This window comes from Pleurodeles waltl, chromosome 9 (genome assembly GCF_031143425.1).
Source record: "Pleurodeles waltl isolate 20211129_DDA chromosome 9, aPleWal1.hap1.20221129, whole genome shotgun sequence".
In the NCBI taxonomy this organism is placed as follows: domain Eukaryota; kingdom Metazoa; phylum Chordata; class Amphibia; order Caudata; family Salamandridae; genus Pleurodeles; species Pleurodeles waltl.
In genome coordinates, this window is record NC_090448.1 from 277,147,617 (window position 1) to 277,166,624 (window position 19,008).

Consider the following 19,008-nt stretch of genomic DNA (forward strand, 5'->3'; position numbering starts at 1 on the left):
AACCAGGAAGAAACGATACCCACGTTATCTGCACTTCTGGTGGGAGAATACCAATTGGTATTCCCAAAGCACGTTTAAAGGACAATTTACAAGTAGAGCAGGGCAAGACTAACTTTCTCTTCCGGTCTTTATGAATATCCAGATAACATTCCCATGAAATTCAGGTAGTTACTGGATAATGAATACTCTCCGAAATTATTACTGAAGGCTGATGAGAATCTAACAATATAGAAATGTGTAAATGTTGTAATGTTTATAATTGTGTACATAGTGAATTTGTAATTGATATTATGTAAATTTGTGAAATGTAATGGCTATACAAAATTACTCATATCGTTTAAATAGTCCAAATAAAAATAATAGAATTAATCCATTAGTGGAATGAATAAGACCTGAAAAAAAACACTCAGAGTTCTTGTTACTCCTATGTCTAAATTGCCTGTTATTCATTTACACATATATAATAATAAAGAAACGAAACAACACGAGGCTGTGAAATGTGCATGATAAATACTGTTGTAAAAGAGAGTTTCTGATTTTTTTCGTATTTAATGCTTTATATCAGCATTACCTCAGTGTTACCAGACGATTGCTTCACTAACTGCAAGTCTGGCTGCAGTGTTTATTTTCTTGATGACACAGGCTGGAATATGCTCCAGACAATGATCAGTCATGTTGAAATAAATGGAAAGTCTGACATTCTCTTCTGTTGTGGTCATGGCATTGTTATGGTGTTTCTAATATATAGTATCCAGTCATCATGTGTGATGGCCCATAAATCTCTGTTTGGTTACTTTATACTTCCGAACGGAGTATTTATCTTTTCTTTTATGTTTTTGTGCCTTTCTGGATTTCTTTCAGTGAGCATTCGTACCAGTGGAGCACACATCTGTGTGCGGGTTTACCAACGATGTTGCTTTTACGTTGTTTATGAGTTAGTCGTAAATGTAGGAAGCAAAGTCGTTTTTTACAAAATCGTTGTATTTAAAAAACAAAATCAAACCAAGCAAATAAAAATGGTGTTTGTATGTCAATGTCTCTAGAAAATGCACAGCGAGTAGTATTCGTGTTCATTATTGTGCAGTATCCTGTGTTGTATACGGTTTTCGATGCTGTAATCTTATTGGCTCTGCAATACAAAGAAACAATAGCTAGAGGATGACTTGCATGAAACCAGCTGTCCCCGACTCCTACCACAGAGTATCACTGCTGCGAAAAAGCCGCAGAGGACCCATGGATATCAATTTACCGAAATGTCAGGGGTAGCGGAAGTGACATCACATGCCCTTTGACCTCCACTTTCACACACTTTCACAAACACACAAATTCAAACTTACATACATTCTCTCTATCACAAAAACACTGACTGGCAAGCATGCACCCACCATACATTTAAAATATTTTTTTACTTATCCAGCTAATTGTACTCCCTTTTTACTACACTAATAGTGAATAATATATTATTATTCACTATTAGTGTAAAAAAAATTGACAGAAAACTAAGTGGAGCCCCCAACTGATGTCCATGAGAACGACCAGACCTGTGCTTGATTTGTGCTTGTTGTAACCAGTGCAGAGCACCGGTAATTATTTTTGAGGACCAGCTCATATATTTCTGCCTCAAGCATTTACTGAGAACAAAAGACACATATGGGAGAAAGCAGAAAGCTGCAAGAGTGAGCCAAAGGGGCAAGGAGTAGCTGTAAATGGATTAAAGAGACCCGAGGTGGCTTCAGGATTATGCTGCCTCAGTATTCCGTGTTTGCACACTTAAATGCAGCCGCCGCATGTTTAAGAGGAGGGCTTTGGGTACCGGTACGTTTTTATTCACAAATTAAGCACTGGAGCAGACTGTTCCCTGCACTGAATTTAACACCTCTGAGGCCAGGTGTCGCAAAGGCAGTGCCAGGGGTCGCAAAGGCAGTGCCACTGGTGGCAAAGGGTAACCCAGGGGTCTCTGCTGCGACCCCTGGTGACCCCTAAATTTCGTCCATGAAAGGATCGCCAGCAGTGAAGGGGTATTTTGTTACCTCTGTGGCTGTCTGCAAACTTTGTATCAGTGCACGAGTGGTGGCCTGTTAGGGCAGCAGGACTGACGCTATGCATTTGCTGTCTGCCCCTTTGTAGCCTTGCCTCCTTTGGACCCCAGGTACTGCAAAGAGTGATTAACCGTGCTTCTTCTATGCCCTCTTCAACCCTGTCTGAGCTGTATTTACTGCGTATATCTGGCCAAGTACTAGTTCTCATGAATTTTGTTTTCTTTTGTAATGGTGCAGTGAGTTTAGCTTTATTGTACAGGAATGGTCAAATGTGTTTCCTATAGCTTACTGTGTTTAAGAACCTGATCTGCACGTCACTTCAGTGTGTTCCTGTGCCAAAAGTGATTTGCATGTACCTGTCTCTCTTCTGTACTAGTACTGATGAATGAAAAGGGTGGAATGGAATACTCCCCTGAGCTGTAGTGTAGTGAATATCAAGCAATTCCTCCCATCACGTTTTGATTTTCTTCATTTCATTGTGACTCCTTTTCAAATCTCCCTTAAAAATATACTTCATGTCTTTAGTCTCATTAACATTGCAGGTTTTACACTAACCCTGGTAAAATCAATCTCTGCATTTGATCTTTTCATAGTCTAACAGGGTCCGCCTAACCTGCTCTGTAAATGGAACATTCACAAATGTAAACTCACATGTGAGTAAATCTAGATGTGTAAGTTTGCTCTTCCACTTTTGAGTAACTTTACTACTTAGGGCTATTCAGCATGTTACAGGTGTAAAGTTACTCAGCAGTGTAGACTTACATGTCCTCACACCCGAACCAGGGGGGTAGAGTCACTCTTGGTGGAGACCTTTAATTGGGGGCAGAGATGTGTGTATGGTAAAGAATAGGGAAATGTTTATTCAACTTTAAAAAGAAATCTTTGCCAGAAAGTGAGGATGCCATTCGGAGGAAGTGACAAGTGGGTGAGCCCCTCACGGATTAGCATCCTAGCCCTTGCCTGCTGTATGGACTACTAGATGACAACTGCTAACTGCCAGCCGCTAACACAACCGTAGCCACTGTCAGAGCTGCTGCTGCACCAGTGGGCACAAGCGGCAGAGCAGAACTGTGCAGTGCAAGGCTCTAAGTAGGTAAGGTTGTTCTAAGCCATGTTAACTGCTAACTGCAACTGTGTCGTGGTCAGAGCCTTGTGGACAAGGACAGGTAACAAGTGGCACCGGTTGAAGCAGAGCAATGTAAGGCCACAAGACACAAGTTGAGAGCCGCAGCTATGTCCCATCAAAGGGCAGGGTAGTGTAGCACAAGCATAGCAGCCCACCTGGGGAGAAGCAGACAAATGGGCAAGCGGCCCCTTGGGCCTTCGATTCACTGGTTTCAGTTGGAGCCACACAGAATCCATTAAGTTGGACATTGGATCTGGGACTTCTAACCTATTGACAGAGGCAGCACCAGCACCATAGGGCAAGGTTGAGACTGAAGGCACTGAGTGGTGAGGTGCAGTGGTGCTACTAAGGAGGCATCACTTCAGAGTAGAACTGACGCAGGTGCACCGTAGGAGATACCTACTGTAGTAAACAGTAAGCACATATATACCTTACACACACAGCTGGAAGCTAAGAAGCCCGTGGTTCTGCCTTCACATTTACCATCTGTTGCTACTTGATCCCACGGAAGTGGCTCGGATGCACGTGCCGCAATCAATCCTAGCACTTGCAGTTAACCCTTGAAGGCATAGTTGGGCTCCTTGTCTCCCGAGCACTACTGCTTACCGCTCACTCGTCTACACAGAATGGCACCTCGGAAGAGGAGGATACTGACATATCTGGGTAAAGGCAGAGGGAGTCTGGGCTGGTAGAATTTACTACAGGGGGAGACAAGGTGAGGGGAAGGGCCTTTGCTTATGGTGCTAGGGCAGGTTTGGCTGGTGGCCTGGGTACAGTTTGTGGTCTCTTCAGCTGAGAGTAATAGTGATCTGCGGCAAATGATAATCAACCTTTGGGAACCGTAGGGATTTTTGACCCTGGTACCTAGTCAACCACGCTTAGAGACTGTCTTGTCACCGATGTTCAGTCCTTCACCACCCTACGTAACTTTTCTCTTGCACTACAAGTCGGTGCATTTAGCATCAGGCACTTTTCCCCCAGGTCTTACATATTAAAGAAAGTCTTCTTGGGAGGGAGGAGAAGCCATGACGGCCAATAAACTTTGCTCTAGGAGATTTGTTTATTAACAAGCCTGTAAAAAAATAAAGCCCATCCCCTGAGAAATAAATCCCTGCATGTGAATGCCTTTAAAGTATTCAGTGCAATCTCAACCTTTTTTACTAAAAGAGATGTTAAAAGTAATGGGTTGGCCTTGGCAGCGTCAATTCCAGAATTGCCATTATAATCCAAACCTTCCCTCGCTGTCTGTAAATCTTTGACACCGGATAACTAGGAAGGGTGCATGGATCATATGAACTTAAAGACTATGGAAAAGTCACCTCTCAATGAAGACTTTACTCTCCCTGACTTGGGTATAGATCAAAATCAATACCAAAGAGTATTTCCTGATCTCTTATCACCTTGCCGGCCAGAGAAAAACTTCACTGTTAAAAGAACAGGAGGGTGTGCATAAATAAATTCTTGATCTGGAAAGATTTGGGATCCAGCTGACCTAGGGAAAATTAAAACACCTAACCAGTCACCTGTACTAAGTTACTAAGTAACTGTTCTTTTAACAGTGAGGTTGAGTCCGCCCAGGTGGCACTGTCGTACCTGGGTGGGGCTAGGTGGTCAAATGATGAAGCATGACACTATATAGTGTGTGAGACCACCTAGTCCGTAAAGGAAATTCCCCCTTGTCTCTCTAATACTCCACAGCCTCACACTGACCCCATTTTCCTAGTAAGGACTTTAAGCGGCAGGGGGCATAAGCATACCCCTTGTTTACGCTTTTTGATTTACCAGTGAACTCCGTACTTCTTTGAATAAATGAAAATCCACAAGGAAGGAGAAACAGCATATAATTTCCAAAAAGCAAACAAAAAAATCTGCTTTGGATTAGTCGCAGCAGTGGAGAGTGGTGAGAGTGTTTAAGAGGAAAGGGTAGGACCATCCCTCTCCCAAATGTCTCCAGAACTGCCACCAAACCTACGAGCAGAAGATGCTTTAGCTACTTCACTCATGACCCTCCCACAAGAGGTCCCTGCATACCCCTTAAACCTTTATGCTAAGATGTTCTCTTCTAAAGGGGGGGCTAAAGTTGTTTATAACTTTGATAAGATGGGGCTAGTGGGGAATAATATCTTCTGTAATTAATTGAATACACCTTTGATGTTGGAATTTATTGCCATTTTGACCAAGAAATCTATTTGAATAGGTCTTTCATATTGGGCTGCTTTGCTGACATACTTGAGCGTCATGTAGTTCAAAGCAGTGATCTCTGACTTGACCAAATTGCAAATCAAGGAGCTAACTTTAGAGCTAGAGTAACCATTAACTCTAAAGTGGTAAGTAACCTAGTATTATTAAATAGTTATATGTTACGTTGTCACGGTATTGGTGTAATTCCCTTAATTGAGGAGAAGGATATTAGAACTTTCTTGCCAAAAATCTTGGTGAGGGCAACTATGCCCGAGACTTCCCTCCCCGAGACTCCTTGTCAAATGAGAACTTAAGTCATTTGCTGGTCTTGTTTGGAAAGGGGGCAAGAGGGTTTCCATGTTTTGTGGAAAAGAAGAGAGGAACCCCACTGGGCCCAGATGACGAGGCTGGAAGTTGCAGTTTGGTAGCAGGCACTCTAAACTCTTAGAGTTCCATTGGGCTAAATTGCAAAAGAAGTACCTAGTAATAATCTTAAACTGGTTTCTTGGAATGCGGCTGGGCTACTGAGTAATATTAATAAAATACTATTTTTGAACAGATTGAAGGCTGGTGTAATATGAACATTTGAGTGATATTTTGTTTCACATTGCCCCACAGTCCCTTCTAGGAGGGGCTATGCAAAAAGAGGTGTTGCAGTACTTCCAACCACAGTTGGACATTTTAGATAATTTGCACATGACTCAAAACCAGAAATAAAAATATTTTTTTACATGAGGCACAAGAAAGTAATGAATCAGTATTGGTGGTTAATATCAAAGAAAATTGAGAGCACATAGGAAGCAAGTCATAGGATATGGGCGCTCACAGTGAGTCAATATAATAGCATTAACATTCCAATTTTAACATGGTGCTCCTGGCAAGAGGATCTTCCTAACTCCTCTAATGTTTCCAGGGAAACTCACAATGACAAAACCACAGCTGTCAGGGCACCCATGAATATATAATTCCAAGTAAGTAATGTATCAATATGTAATGTATAATGGCATTAATACCATGGAGAGTTTCAAGCTCAATTTATTCTTCAACAGAAAAGTTCATCATAGTAACCACAGAATTGTCCTTTGACATCCATGTTCATGTAGTAAACACAGTATTGAAGTCAGTATCCATGTAGCACATACAGCCACAGCCAGTTTCAAGATCAATTTATTCTTCAACAGAAAAGTTCATCATAGTAACCACAGAATTGTCCTTTGACATCCATGTTCATGTAGTAAACACAGTATTGAAGTCAGTATCCATGTAGCACATACAGCCACAGGCAACACGTGTTTCGTCCTATGAGAACAGTACTCTCACGGACTTCATCAGGGCTTAACTCAAATTATATCTACATGTATAACCAGTATCATTAAGAACCGTCCAGAGTCTGAGTAAAATATATATAATAACCAACATTAGGATGCAAATGAAGTATTCAAGAACCGTTTCCTATCGTATACGTAAGTAGCCATCATCAAGAAAGGCAACGACCGCGGTCGAAATCCCCCCGCGGCGTCCTCTGTATCGGTAATTAATCTCGAACGTCGAACTAACGGAGGAGGATTGAAATTTAAAACCTCCGCGCGTTGGTAGTGAAGTAATAGAAAATGGACTAACCCATGAGTATGAACTTTTCTGTTGAAGAATAAATTGAGCTTGAAACTGGCTGTGGCTGTATGTGCTACATGGATACTGACTTCAATACTGTGTTTACTACATGAACATGGATGTCAAAGGACAATTCTGTGGTTACTATGCTGAACTTTTCTGTTGAAGAATAAATTGAGCTTGAAACTCTCCATGGTATTAATGCCATTATACATTACATATTGATACATTACTTACTTGGAATTATATATTCATGGGTGCCCTGACAGCTGTGGTTTAGTATTGGTGGTTAATGTATATTCCTATTAATGGGCAATTGGTAACAGACATGTTTTCTTTTATCTCTAGTATTACAAAGAGAAAGGTTTGCAAACTTATAGTATTAGTAGGTGACCTAGTAGGTGACATAAACACAACAATTTCCAATCATGCTCTAAGGTCGTTTGCAAATGAACCCAAAGAGGAAGCACTAAAACTTCCCTCTGCAATCTTTCTACTCAATTTTAGACTAGATTAAAGAGGGTTACTGCTGCTGGAATGTTTATGGCACAATGTTTTTTAAACACAAGAATAGAGAACAATACTCTTGTTCTTATTACTCATAAATCTTCTTCCAGCTGCTCAGTTATTGACTATGTGATCGTTCAATTTTCTACATTCAGTATGGTCTCTGACATGAATATTTCTGACATTCCCTATACTGATCATAAACTGGTTTCCTCCCTGATTGATGTAGCTCTAAAGGAAGTAGGAACCTGGAATTTCAAAGCTATAACATTGAGGCTTGAGAGATCAAATGGCAGAACCCAATAGAATTCCAAGTCATCTGATAAGCTAAAAGAATTGTTGATAGCATTGATAGGGGACCAACAGTTTATGTGTCCTGACCCTTTACTCAAGTACGGAAATTGCATGAAAACATTAGTTACCACCTGTAAAATAAACACCCCAGTCTCCCTAAGTAGGCTACACCCGAACCCTGCTACTTATATAAACAGGGAGATAACAGACTAGTAAGGATCCAATATGTTCTCTACACCACAGGACACAGTAAAGTAATTAATCTCCTGAAAAGAAGAGAGCACAGATTGAAACTATCCTTTATGAAAGAGAAGGCTGACCATATTGATTTCAGCTAAAAGAAGCAGCCTTTCGCAAAGATGTTAAAAGATATTGGGAAAGTATCTCTGACAGTTGCTACACTAGAGTAAAATCCCTCCCTATTCCAATAAAGGAAGCAGAATGGAGAGTTTATCTATGGGACTATATTCAGGCAATGCTTGTACAGAGTGGTCTTATATACCCTCTACTGATTGCTACCCTATTCCCCCAGCATACTGCGCCCCTTCTATGAAAGAGATTGAGGTTATTATTATGGGAATGAGATCTTCTGGGGCAATTGGGTCTGATGAGATCCCCATCACCGTTATTAAAAGGCAACACTAGTTTAAGACCACATACCTAATTCCCCTTTTTGCCTAGTGTTATCAGCCCAGATTTATGCCTCCATCTTGTTCCATAAGCACCTTAATACCAATACACAAAAAGGGCCCTAGAAATCTCCCCTGTAATTACAATCAGATTGCCTTGGAGGATGTGGCAGGGAAAATATTTGCTAGGAGTGTCCTGGAACACCTTACTGACTGTGTTAAAGAGGAAAAGATATTACCTATAGAACAAGCGGGTTTTAGGAAGAAACATTGTATGCTTGATGACATATTCATGTTGAAGCTTATAGCTGAAAAGTATGTTTCCTTTAGAGGGCCTAATGTATATGTGGCATTCATAGATTTTTCCACAGCGTTCGATAGGGAGGACCAGCCACCACTATGGACAAATTTAATGAAGTTAGGCATACCCAAGACACTTCTTTCATTAGTAATTGCTCTCCAGTCTTCCACTTGGTGTCAGTTGTTGCTAGGCTGGGACTGTTGATTGTCTCCAAAAATCCCAATCAAAAATAATTTGAAACAGGGTTGCCTGCTGTCTCCATTGCTTTTCTCACTGTATGTTTCAGTCCTCTCCAACAGTCTAGCAGTCAGCGAGGGGGATGTCCCTAGGATAGGTGGCTGTCTCTTTCTCTGATTGATGTATGAGGATGATATTGCAATCCTGGATCTGACTTCCAGGGGTATGAATAATAGGCTGTCTGCTTTGCGTCAGTATGCCACCCTTAACTTTCTGAAGATTAATTTCTTAAAAAGTAAGGCACTGGTCTTAGAAAAATAGAAAAGCCCACAAGATCAATACCTGTGTCTGGGTTTTAGATCCAGGGAAACTAGAGGTAGTGAATTCATATCATTATCTGGAGAAAATTGCAACAGGTAGCATGAATGAAAAGGAGCATTTTGATTACTGTTCCTCCAAGGCTTCTTCGCATAGCAAGGGGTTATGAACTTTCTATAACGCAATGGGTCAGAGACATTTTCTTCATTTGTTATTAGTTTTTAAGGCGAAAGTTCCTCCAACATTATTATAAGCCATTAAATCGATTAATTTGTTAAAGTGGGATTTCCTGGAGAAAATGGAAGGGCAAATCTTAGACAAGCTTTGCAATTTTAAATCATCTGTTCCAGTTTCTGCCTTAAGGTTGGAATTCTGGCTTACAAAGCTTCTATGTGCAAGGGCTGGCTAGTGTGAATCAGTGTGGCTTTCAGCTCAAGAAGTGTAAAGAAGATTCTCTGACTTTTCTCATGCACTAAATCAATTTGATCTACAGGAAGCTACACTGGCATCTCTCTTGCATTCAACTTAAAGGTTTTTAAAGGATGCCTCCTATCTTATTAGTCAACGATTGGATATCGCATACTGTATGCCAAAGAAACAGTGTGAAGTGGTGATCTCTTCCTGTAATTCCATGGTAGATCCGCAGTACCTGTCTTGGAATCTAGAGCATGGTCTTTGTTCTTTCTGGACAATATTACAAATGAACTTGCTCCTGCTAAAGGTGCCAGCAGTGAATTGGTCTAACTCTGAAGATAAAGGGAAAGTGTGCAATTGGTACAGTAGGTGTAGTCAGGATTTTAATCATGTGTTATTTGTTTGCCCTGTACTTATCCTTCCATGCCACTACATTCCACAGCCAATGTCTTTAAAGAATATTAAGTCAGTTGTGGCGACACAAGGCTTTTGCTATCACATGAAAAATTAGGGCATTTGCACAAAAGGTTTTACATCTTTAAAATGTTTTTTAAATGTATAATAATGTGATTTATGACTTTCTCTATATATTGTTTTCTGTGGACCTCTTAAGAGTTCCAGATCATAAATAAAGAATGTAATTGAAATAAAAAAATCAATACGTATTTAGCGTAATTGTTAATTTTAATTATTTTACATAATAATTCAAATATAGAATAATCTAATAAAATGGTAGAGCATTTCTATCTTAAATTAAAAATATAATTATTTTGAATGCTTGAATTTAAAATACAATTCGTTTTCTGAAGGTACATTTTAAACAAAATTCTGACTTAAAGTAAAACAGATATAATTTTATTATGTACTTACAATTCTAAAAAGTGAAGTATAAAATGAACAGTAATTTAATTATTTTTCTTGTTATATTTGTTTTTTAATTTGAAAAAGTGTCATACAGTATTTTAAGATAAATTCATAAGTACGTTTTATTTTATTTTCAATTTTAACATTTAAAAAAGGCTTTTTTAAACTTTTTTTAATTTAAAATTAGTTTCTATTGGATCTCTATTCAAGTCTCTACCTCCATTATTTTCTTTGCAAGGGTGTTGCAGTACCTTTGAGTAGCCAGGGATAGTATTGGGCACAATCCAGCTCTGAAGTGGTGTACACTTGCAACTGTTTTGTGCCCTTTTTGATATTAGTAACTATAGTAACAATTTGTGAATAGAAATAGAAAGGGGCTTATTAGTTTGTGGGTGAGTGCATGTCCTTCCCTAAACCCCTCTTTAATCCCTCATTAACTTCTCCCTTGCTTTAGTAGAAAGTGTTCCCCATCTTCCAGTCACTTCCCTTTGTCCCTTCTATATTCCTATATATAATACTAAATGTATTCTTGCATGTGCAGATAGTTGGTGCAGAGATCTCTGCACATAAACAATAGGAGAGGTGGAGGCATAGACATCTGCAAGAAGTTACATGAATAGCATTTTCTAGGATGATAGTAGTATTATTGTAGTATCAATAAACATATTAAAAATTGCAGTTTCTGAGTAGGCCCCTAGATATTAAATTGGGCACATAACTGATATTTCCAATTGGGGATTCAGAGTTCAGTAAAAATTGGCTCAGTCCTATGACTCCTCCCATCCTGAATATTTCTCCTGGTATAACCTGGAAATATATGCATAGGGAAAACCTGTTGAAAGAAGGAAATAATGTGGTTTTACCACAACCACGTGTTCTCCTCCCATTGCAACATATGGAGTTTGGAATCACTTTTTAAAACCCCTTCTCATTAAAGCACACTGTACAGTAAACAAGGTGGTTGTGCCAAACAAATTCCTGGCCCATTCAGAATGAAGGTTTATTCTTCAATTTAATAAACCCGGATACTTTGCACAACACCAACAACCCTACCACTTTCACACTCTACCTTTTTCCTTCCCTGCTACTTCCTAACCATTTCTACCTTTGAACGTCTCAATTTTTACTATGCATATTTGCTTCATGCCTACTGAATACTTTGTCACTTTCTGTGCAAGTACATCACTTGTATTTTATGAGCACCTCTTTCTTACTAACATCTCTTCTTCCCTTCCTACTTCATTTAATCTTTATCATTCCCACCCGCATTTCCAATCTCAGGCCCTCATTTTGACTTCGGCGGTCCTTTGCGAAGACCGATGTTGAAGTGGGGGCCAAAAGACTGCCAGTGTTGGTGGTCTGAAGACCGCCGTATTACATGTCACCTATGGATTTTCACACATAAATAGGCAGAAATCTGACACTGTTGGCCTGACAGATGGCGGTTCCACTGCCAGCACTGCCACGACGGAAGGACTCTACCTGCCATATTATGAGCAGTAACATGGCACTGCAGTCCTTGCACAGCGGTGTGGCATTGGCGGTGGAGCCGCCGACATCCACCCCCTCCCGGACGGCCACCTCATCATGGGCTGCTGTGTGGCCCAGACAGGTAGGTGGACCAAACGGAAGGTGGGGTAGTAGGTGCATGTTGTGGTGTGCGTGTATGTGTGTGAGCATGTGTGTGTGTGTGTGTGTGTCAAAATGGGTGTGTGTGTGTGTGTTTGTGACTGCATGCGTGGTGGGGGTGTGAATGTATGCAGAGGGTGGGGGTGTGTGTGTGTGTGTGCATGAATGTGGAGGGTGGGGGTGTGTGTGCATGAATGCGGAAGGTGAGTGGTGTGTGTATGCATGTGGAAGTTGGGGATGGGGTGTGCATGAATGGGGAGTTTGGGGGTGGGGGTGTGCATGAATGTGGAGGTTGGGGATGGTGGAGTGTATGAATGCAGAGGGTGGGGATGTGCATGAATGCAGAGGGTGGGTGTGTGTGTGCATGAATGCGGAGGGTGTAGGTGTGTGTGTGCATGAATGCGGAGGATGTAGGTGTGTGTGTGCATGAATGCGGAGTGTGGGGCTGTGTGTGCATGAATATGAAGGGTGGGGGTGTGTTTGTGCATGAATGCGAAGGTTGGGAGTGGGGTTTTGTATGAATGTGGAGGTTGGGGATGAGGGTGTGTATGAATACAGAGGTTGGGGATGAGGTGTGTATTAATGAGGAGGTTGGGGGTGGGGGTGTCTGTATATATGTGTGTGGTGGGTGGGGGTGTCTGTATGTATGCATGCGTTTGTGTAGGGGGGTCATGTATGCATGCAGTGGGTTGGGGTGTCTGTATGTATGCGTGCATTTGGGTGACGTGTCTGGATGTATGCGTGCGGTTGGGTTGGGGTGTTTGGATTTATGTGTGCGGTCAGGTGGTGGGTGTCAGGAAGTGTGTGGGCAAATGGGTGTGTGTTTCTGGAAGTGTGTGGACATGTGGGGATGCATGTGCTGGCGACAGGAATGGAGATTCTTATCGCCGTGTGTATTATGGCCATGGTTTTCATGGCGTAGCGACCTCTGTGAAAAGCCTGGCAGTTTGCTGCCTCCTTATGCACTGGCAGGACTAGTAGCGTTGTGACGGTTTGGCTTTGGCCAAATCGCAGAACTTGTAATGTGGTGGTCTTTACCACCGGGACCTCGGCGGTAAGACCTCCACACTCGTAATGAGGGCCTCAGTTTTTTTCACATTCTCATTTTGCTCCTTGACCCTGACCAGGTCAGTCTTTTTCTTAACTGTCTGTTCTTTCTCTCTGCCAGAGCTAATGTCTGCTGACCTACCTGGCTCTACTTGTGTCCACTATTCTGCTGGGAACCTAGGTTTTCTGATTCCCTCTTCATGCCTCCGGTATTTCCTTGCCTTTTTCCTCCCATGAAATTACTTCCATGAATGCTAATCAAGCTTTTCAAAATTATTCTGCTCACTATCAGACTTTGCCACTACTCTTTCTTTCCTTCATTCATCCTATACCTCTGCTCTTCAGATACCTGGCTCTGTGTTCTGAGCTGTGAGAAAGTGTCTCATTTTGCATGGTTGCCCTCATTTGTGGGGGCTCCTTATGCTGTTTTTCAGGTCTGTGCTCTAGGATACTGGTAGTCAGGCCCTAGTGCATGTGCTCTGACCCTTAACATATGTTGAAATTGTCAAACCTTCTCATACAGCCATAGTGCACGGTGCCCAAAATACACCCATGGCATAGAAAGTTAAATGTCTCCTATGGCCTACAGCACTACTTTGCAATCCACTAGTGTGGCTAAGGCTAGCATGACTCAATGCCTAGCATTGTAACTTGGCTGTTGCAGTTTTAAAACTGCAGCCCAAACTTGGAAAATGACCATGTTTGGCAAGAGAAAACCCTCTTTTAAACTGTAATAAGTCACCTCTATGCAGACCTTGTGAAACACACATTTATTAATCCTATCATACTTTCATAATTTGTCCTGCCACAGTTCTCGTCTGTTATGTATGATCAGTCTTACACAGTGATCTCGGTTAATTATGCTTCTCGCTCAATCCCTCTGGATTCAGTGATTTCCTTTAGCTCTGAAGTATCACCCATCCATAATTTGTTTGTCCCATGCATTTCCTATTTTGGAAAAACTCTGCTCTTTTTGTACCGATGATTGCCAAATCTAGCAAAAAATGTCTTCCTTCTCTCTACTTTTTACTGAAGTAACTCCACCTGCCAGGCTGCTGTCAAAGACTGGATTTGGTCTCGTTATCTCCATTCATTCCAATAGAACTCTATTAATACTGTTCCCTCACTTTATGCAGTGCCACCTAAGACATCTTTCTAATTTCATCATCCTGCCTCCCCATCAGCAAGCACTTTTGGGGTCATCTGTAGCCCTTTGCTCTCCCTACAACTTTCCACCTTCACCTGTACCATAGGCACAAACTGTATTATTTTTTAAAACTACACTGATCAATCACTTTCCAAGCAAATACAAAACTAATTGTTTCTCACACTCCTCTTTTCCCATCTTGACCCATAGACCAGAGGGGACATCTGGAAAAGACAAGGAGCACAGCCTGGTGGATCCCATCATTGTGAGAAGACACCAGTGTGGCGACTGGTGCTCTCATGTGATTCTCAAGGCTGGAGCAGCAACAGCCAAACCCCCGAGAGAGACACTCTCGAAGATTTCGAACAGACAGTCCTTGCTGGTGCAGGTAAGACTGTGCCATGGGCTGGAAGGCCCAAAGGGAACTTGTCTGCCAATTAGCACTTTGGTGCTGGAACACTTTTTTCTTTTCTAATGGAGTTGGAGTGGGACTCCTGAGACTCAGACTGTTAGTGGGGCCTACCCTGAATGTCGTCTGTATTAAATAGGGAATTAACAATCTAATACGAGGCAAGAACTTTTGTCACTGAACCTCTCAAGTCCTTCTTTTTATTCAGTAAACGGATGGGGGACTCTAATTGTTTTTTATAAGGTCCTTTTGTAAGACCAACTAGGTTCTCCCTCCTCCTTATTGATTAAAAAGAGGGATTATAGAGGTTCAGTAACAAGAGTTCTCTCCCCTTATTAAATTGCTTTTCGTAACATTGGATGCTGATGGACCTCCTTAGTTTTTCTTCTAACTCCCCATTTCTCTGTGATAACATGTAAATGGGGAATTGGGACTCAGGAGACTGCCAATGAGCACTTGAGCTCTGACCTTAGGGGCTGTGTGTATTGTTTATATATGCGTATTTCACTTTGTGGTCATATAGAACTACTCCTTTTGTCATATTAGAAAGCATTTGACTGGCCAAATATTTTTTGCTGCTATGAACTTATTTTGAGTTGTGAGCCTAGTCTCCTCCCCATCCCCCAACGTCTACAATCCCTCCCCCAAAAGAAGTCTTGGACAGCTCGATCTATGCTCCCACTGAGTGTAAAGTGGTGAAGGGGTACTTGACGCAGTTACTCAGATTCATAGTAGGTTGGTCCCTGGGATTTCAACAGTAAAAAGAGTGAATCCCCAGGGCTGGGCCCAGTAGCATCTGCATACTCAGTGGCTGGGGATCTGACAGAAACCTTATTGTGCTGAAATTTCCAGGATGTTTTCTGTTACTAAATGTCTCTAACTTGGCCCATATCGGCTCAGATACAAATTCTTTGTCCAGCCAATATTAAACATGATGCTTGATCACTCCTCTCTAAACTATTTGAGTTTTTCAAGGTGCATTCTTTCTAAAACCATTCCCAAAATACATTGAAATCTAAGTGGCAGGCCCAATCATTTTTGTTAGAATGGCACGTATTCATCTCCTCTAAGTTCTATGACCAGAAAAGTATTAAACAATTGTGTCTGACATCCCCTTTCTGAACTTTTTCTGTTTTGCAAGGTGTATTATTTCAAAAACGTTACCAAATGCAATGTCTTTAGATCTTAGGCGTAGCCCTAATCATTTCAATTGAAATGACTCATATATTTTAATTTGTACATCATATAGTTCACATACAGTCAAAGCGTTTTGTACTTCTAACTGCATTCACTGTACTCTATTTACAAAACAACTGTTCTGTACTCCGTGCTCAAATCTCTTTGATAATAATGCTATTGTTAATGAAAATAGTGTGTATGTATACAGTAATCATAATAATAATGATAATATTAGCTATTTCTTGAGCGCTATTCACAGCAGCTTTGTTACTCCATTAATAACGAGCACAACTTTCACTTAACTCTAGTACTCGATTGTTACTATATCCCAGGTGTGCCATGCTAAAATACAGTGCTAAATATATTGATGGCACAACAAAACAAGAGTTCACACCCACTATGTTTATTATCTACAGTGCTCTCCATTGTCCCTTTTCTGTCCATTCTCCTCTTTTCTGTGTATTCTCCTCTGTGACCCTCCTATTTTCAGCAGCGGCTCCTCAACTAAGGCAGAGGAGCGTTGTCCCACTGGATTTTAGAAAAGGAAAAATTATAAAAGTATGTTATTATCATTTAATTTTTCCTGGGAGTAAGGGGGCGGGGCTGGAGAGGGTCAGAGGAGGGCTGGAGGAGGGGTATGTCCACCATAAAGTGTGCATGTCTGTTTAGCTGGCCGTGTTGGGCTGGCCAAACAGCATGCGCACTTTGCATGTTCTCTACCCGGCTGCATTGCACAGCTGAGTGGAGAACATGCACAGGCTCCCACTCCCAATCTCAGCACCGAAGCAGGCTGCTCAGAGCAATCACAACACTGCTGTCAGGAAGGTGACAGTAGCTTTGTGATTGGCTGGGAGCCTGTGTCATGTTGGGAAGAGGATGAGAACAGAGGGGAAATGAACCACGTCTCCCAAAGGAGAAGATGTTTTTTAAAATTTTAAATGTTTTTTTAACTGCCCCCACCCCGTCCCGTCTGTCCTGCCCCACCATCCCTGTTTAGTAGCAGCCTATTTTTACTGTAACTTTCACGCTTATTCTCATAGCTATCTCTGTGTATTTACTTCAACTTCTGTCTCTATTTTGCCAATCCAAACTACCCCTTGTTCCCCATTACGGTGTGGAATGAAAAGGCATTTTCTTGCTGAATTAGGCACTTTTCGCCAGAATACATCACTTAAAAATAATTATCATTTTTTTTCGAATTAACGTATTTGATAGGTACGTTATGAAGCTGTATTTTCGCTGGGCACTCACCCTTGTATATGTCACCTCTCTCACAATAATGAGTGGGAGCTTTCTAGGACCTGAGGTTTATTTTATCATTTGTTGGCTGCTATCTTCTAGTGGCTCATAAAGGCAGCCTGCTTATAACATTATTTACCTTATGGATTGTGCAGTCAATATCAAGATGATAATAGTCTACCAAATTCAATAATTCACCTTTCCTTGCTGAAATTTAAATAAAGCCAGCCAGCTCACTGTCATATCTCTGAGGCCAGTTTGGCCTATTTCACTGATGCTCTTCAGGATTCATGGTCTTCTGCCAATCTTCTACCAATCATAGGATTTGTCATCATTTGGAGATATTTACTACTGTACCTGTCTAACCCCACCCCACACTATTGCCAGATGATCAGCTGGTGTTCCACTATCATGCTCTAGCAAACTGACTAAATAGCAAATGATTACTGCCGCTTAATATAATGTACCCAAACCTCAAAGCGGATAGAGATCACCAATGGCTAGTTAAATGTGCTTTACAAAAATGCTAAATAAAATAAATTGCCTCACTTGTGAAAGATATCCATATAGAACTAGTTCATATAACAGTGTTCTCATAGGCGCATGTGTGCAACATACCAATGCCTCATGTGTGCCTCTCATTGTTCTAAACAGAGCAAAGCTGTTATGTATACGTAATTAGAAGTTATATAGAAATTAACCCTTTTGCGGAAGGAATTATCAAAAAAATGCCTTAAACATCCCATAATGCAGCATGCTGACTATTGATAATCCACGGCTATCCGAAGATATCAGTGACACAAGGCAAGTCAAGCCAGTTAATTATGTCATGTGATCTGTCACTCTCCTGGCAAACCCACATAAAAGGAATTGCAGATTGCTCTGTTCAGAATTTTGTAATAAAGTCTAGGATCCGTAAATATCCCTTTATTGTTAACAAACCCATTCTAATCTGGTATTTAGTGCATTTGAAATGAAAAGACTACAATTCCCAGAATTTATTATGTTATTAAATGAATGCTGAGCTGGGCCGTTCAGTTAGAAATAATCCTGCAATGTATTATCAAAAGATGAATGAAAGATAAAGTAGGCCCTGCCAGGATAATAACCTATAATCTCCAAGTTATTGATAGTTAAAATATTTGTGAAATGGCAATTTTACCAATAACCGATTTGAATCTGATGTGTAGAGGCATAAATCTATGATGCAAGTTATGTAGCAATCCTGCTGCCCATAATACTTTGTTTTGCCTTATTTCAAAGATGTTTGTTAATGACTCCCTTTCATGTGTAGTACCGTCCAGTGCTGGTTTTTCAAAAGAACACTATACGTTCTGCAATGCATAGCTTTGCTTTTCAGTTGACAACCCTGCTACTCTTTTGTCGGTAAGAATATGTAATCCCTAATATCACTCCTTTTTACAATAACCTTATAATAACCTTGCAATGTCTGTCCTCAGGAGCCTGAATAAATGAAGCCCGTTAAGACTCCCAGCAGAAGGGAAGTATAGCCCAAGGCCTGGTTAACTCTGTTTGCTCAGCTGTGGCCCTTTAAACTTCTACACATTTGCGTGACAATTCCCAACCTTTGGATGCAATAAAATCAGTAAAACCTCTAGATGCGTGGAACTTGTCAGTACCTGTCTAGCTTCATGAATGTGAGTTCTTTTAATTCCATTTTAATATACCATGACCACACCCCACAGCTCCTTCTGTCCTTTGCTAACAAACTGTATCCTGATCTCACAATATGCCACCATGTTCAATTGTGACTTTGAAAGTTCAATGATGTTCTGCTTCTTCTGTGCTATTAGAACAGAGGTCCCCTGGCGGTCCGTGGCTGTATTCTCACAGGAGGCGTAAATGCCTCTGTAATTACTCGTAAATAAAGGTATCC